We start from the raw sequence: 4513 nt of genomic DNA, 5'->3' as shown, positions 1-4513 counted from the left end.
CATGGAGGGCTTTGAAAGTCAATAACAAAAGCTTGTACCGGATGCGGAAGGGGAAGGGGAGCCAATGAAGGGAGGATAAAAGAGGAGAAACATGGTCAAAGCGGCGAGCGGATGTGACAATACGGGCAGCTGAATACTGGACAGAGATTAAAGGATGGAGGTGTGAAAGAGGAAGTCCTGTCAGAAGGAGGTTACAATAATCTAGTCGCGAAACCACTAGGGCATGGACCAGAGTCTTGGCAGTAGAGGCTGAGAGGAATGGACAGATCATGCCACACAGACTCGAGGCAGTGAAGAGACAGAGCTGTAGAGAAAGACAAAACTGCCCTTTCATTACATCACTTAGAATTGGAAGGAAATTTTCCATACAAACTTGGCAAGATCTTGGGGCTTGCTCAGAGTCCTCTGGCAGTGCATCCTTGAGGATGCCCTCCACATCTATTTCACTTAATGCAATGAATGAAAGATCTCCAAGATCCCACCATCAACTGCTCTAAACAGGTTTGCAAACTTAGGGCTGCGGCTTTCTTGATGGATCAATCCATCTGCGGTGCCATCTCTTTCCAAACTCATTCCCCATACCAAGCACTATTGACTTTTCCAGTGAGTCACATTGTCTCATGATGCGTCCAAAGTTCAATGGCCTCGGTTAATTCCTCTTTACTTCTAATGTATTTCATTATAGTTAAATGAGACCCTGACCAGCAGCCCCTCCTTCTGGGTGTTACAAGAATATCCCTGGCCCCTCTGAAACAAAACTGAAATCTCCATGTCACATACAAAGCAGAAACGCGTCGTTTTCCAGGTTGCGCTGACAATTTAAGGGATTTACCACTCCAGATGGGAAGCGGGGGATAGGAGGGGATTTCAGATTCCCAGTACAGAAATTACAGCGATTCCAAGAAGACAGAAAAAGCAAACAAGAAGGCCTATATAAACAAGCAAACATGAAAGTAATAGGATCGTGCATTCCCCCTGTGAGCTCAGCTGGACTCGGAAACAGACAGAAGAGAAAGTAAGCCTCACTGAACAAAGTCAGAGACTTACTTCCAAGGAAACATGTATAAAATTGCAAAGATTTATTCCAGTTCATGATCAGTGTATCCCAGTGGTATCATAGTGGTCTCCAAACCTTGGTCCTCCATACCTTTTACAATAAGTACAATGGCTTTATCAGGGCTGGATGCACACTGATGTTTGTGGAAACCAAACTTGTAACTGTGGGATTTTCCTTGGCAAGGATACATATTTGACTACCACAATATTGCCTCTCTTACATCTGAGACTTCATGCATGCCATGTACCCTCCAAATGTACAGTGCTGATCAATCCTCTATCATCCCTCTTTTCCAGCTGCCTTTATAATGTCCCAGTCTCCTCCTCCCACTTTCCCTTTTTGTCTTGACTTGCTTCAACCACTGTAAACTGAATTCAAAGCACAGCAGTTTGTATTCATTTATTTCAGATGGGAAAGCATTGAGGAGGGTGATGAATCTTGCTCATGCTGCCCTGTAAACTCAGACAAAAACATCCTCTCCTAACTTATGTGCTCTTCCTCATTGAGACCTTTTACCATCTTGACCACACTCAGATATTCCTTGGCTGCATCCATCCCAGCTTTCACCTGTGCAATGTTGGACAGTATTTGTTATTGTTAAGTGCCACTGAGTCGATCTCAACCCATGGCGACCCTATAGATGAGACCTCTCCAAGTTTTCCTGTCCTCTATTGCTCTGCTCAGGTCCTGCAAACTCAAATCCATGACCTTCCTAACATGACATCCATCTAGTATGTGGCCTTCCTTTCTTTCTACTTCCCTCCACCTTTCCTAGTAATATTTTCCCCCAATGAGTTGTGCCTTCTCATGATGTGTCTAAAGTACGACAGGCTCAGTTTTGTGATCTTGGCTCCCAGGGAGATTTCTGGTTTGATCTGATCTAGGACCCATTTGTTGGTCTTTTTGGCTGTCCATGGAATTCATAGCACGCTTCTCCAGCATCACATTTCGAATGACTTGATCTTCTTCCTATCCCCCTTCTTCACTATCCAGCTCTCACATCCATACATAGGGAATACAATGGCTTGTACGATTCTAACTTTTGCGCTCTGTTGTATGTCCTTGCATTTTAGGATCTTCTCTACTTCTTTCAAAGCTTGTTGGCATTTTGATCAACTTGCAATTGCAACTGTGGAATTTGCAATCGAGATATTGCAACACTGGTTTCCTTTTTGAAAGAAATACTATTTTCATATCAACCTATGAACAATATGCTTTGTAGAGAAATGATCAGGATTTGTGGGATTCTCCACTTCTTTGGCTTTTCTGGCTGATGATGGATGAGCTCAGCCAACCAAACAATCTTCTCCATGAACAAGCCATCAGTTTTTCTGTTAACTGAATTCCTAGCAAACCACAGGAACCTAAATCCTATCATTAGACCTAGTTAGAATAAACCCAATGAAACAGTGGAATCTTAGTAAATCAGCTTTTATATAAACTCAGTAGGCCTGTTCTAGCTGGGACTAACTTGTATTTAGACTAGAGCTGTAGCTACGCAGCTCATCTCTGGTGTCCGTTTTCTGTATCAACCTGGAAGACAGAAAACAAGAATAGATGAAACATGCCTCTGAGCAGGTGAAGAATTGTATTGGCTTTACCACTGAGAAACTGGAATGGTCATTGCCAAACTAGCATGCCCACCCCAAGAGAATGGCTGGTGCAGTGGTTCCCAAACTTTGATTCTCCATGTGTTTTGGACTTCAAATCCCATAAGTCCCAGTCAGATGGGCCAGTGTGCAAGGATTCTGGTTGCTGAAATTTAAGCCTGAATAACCAAGGAACATTGGGCTGGTATGCTGTGATAATTCAGCCCTTAGTTCAATTGTTAAAGAACTGGTATATAGAGAGATCTGAAGATGCCAGCCACAGATGCAGGTGAAATGTCAGGAATAAACTCTTTTGGAACATGGCCACATTGCCCGAAAAACCCACAAAAAACCATAGAGGGATCATGCAGCACCTTTGAGACTAACTGAAAGAAAGAAATGGGCAGCCTGAGCTTTCGTAGACTTCAGACTACTTCCTCAGATGGACTTTGTAAACCCTAAGTACCTCTCTTCCAAACATAGGAAGGCACCCTCTGTGCTGCTATGTGATTCACAATCCTGAATTTCTCTGCACTGGGGGTGTGCATTGGGTTCTGTCCTGGGCTTGTTTCTCTATTTCGGGAGAAGTCTTGCCCAGTTGCAAAGAAGAGACTTCTTGGAGGATGTCCCTGCTCCAAGAAGAACCAGGAGCATCCCAGGAGCCTTGGGAGGGACCTCTCTGGTCCTCTTCCTCAGCTGGAACCAGGAGCATCCAGCTGGTGGGCAACAGGCCAAGGAAGAAGCAGGAGGGGTCCCAGTCCAGGCCCACCAAGCCAAGCCAAACAGCCAAAGAGAGAGAAAAGAAACTTTTTAAAAGACATATATTTGGTGAGAGAGGACACAAAGCAAGAGGGGAACACAGAGCTGGCCATTCCACGCACGTTTTGGATTAAGAAGGGGCTGGATCTGATATGAGCTCATTCCATCTAAGCTGCAGGGAAGAAGGAGCAAAACACCCCCATTATATACGGATATAAAATGTAGCCTTGCAGCCCACAGCTGATCTCCTTTGAGGCTTGGGAGTTTTTGGATGCGCTTTCCTTGCTAGGATTCTTGTAAAGCTCTCCTGCAAAAGGGGGAGGCAGCCAAGGGATTGGGGTCCCTTAACTCTTTCCTGGCTACATCTAGCCTTTTCCAAGAGGATATTTAAAAGAATCAAGACCCTTTTCTTTTAAAAGGAAGGAAGCAAGGAAAAACAAAGCACTCCAAGGGAGCACAGCTGGGATGCAGTAGACAGCTGCTGCCTCCTTCGGGGAGGGAGGGGGGAAATCATAATATGCACACAGTGGCTCCCAAACTTTGGTCTTCTAGAGGTTGTGGACTCCAGCTCCCAGAACCCCTGAGTCTTGGGGCTTCTGGAGGAACAAAGCTTAGGAAATCAATGCTCTATAGTCACCCATTGGGTGACCTTGGGCAAGTCACAGACTCTCAGCCTCAGAGGAAAAGCAGGGCAAACCTCTTCTGAACAAATCTTGCAAATAAAATAGAATAAAAATCACTTGTGTGCTTGTGTGCCTTCAAGACCTTTCCAACTTAGGGCAACCCTAAGGGCAAACCTATGCAGGAGTTTTCTTGGCAAGATCAGGAGAAGGCAAAGCCTGGAAAAGACTGGAAGGCCCCCAAGAACACAAGTTAGCCAGCGATCTCATTCCCTTTCTTTGCTCTGAGCCTTGCCATACCTCTTGCAGAAAAACCCTTTTACCTGCTGCTTGTCACTTTTTGCAAGCAAGCCACGGCATGGTCGGGGGGAGGAGGCGTGGCCTAGAGCCCAGGAGCCAATCAGAAGCCCCGACCCGGGAGTCTGATGAGTGGCTGCTCATTCATAAAAGGCGAGTCCCCAGGAGCGCTGGCTGTCATCCTTCTCTGG

Source organism: Sceloporus undulatus, chromosome 6 (genome assembly GCF_019175285.1).
Source record: "Sceloporus undulatus isolate JIND9_A2432 ecotype Alabama chromosome 6, SceUnd_v1.1, whole genome shotgun sequence".
Taxonomy (NCBI): domain Eukaryota; kingdom Metazoa; phylum Chordata; class Lepidosauria; order Squamata; family Phrynosomatidae; genus Sceloporus; species Sceloporus undulatus.
This window is presented reverse-complemented; position numbering follows the sequence as displayed.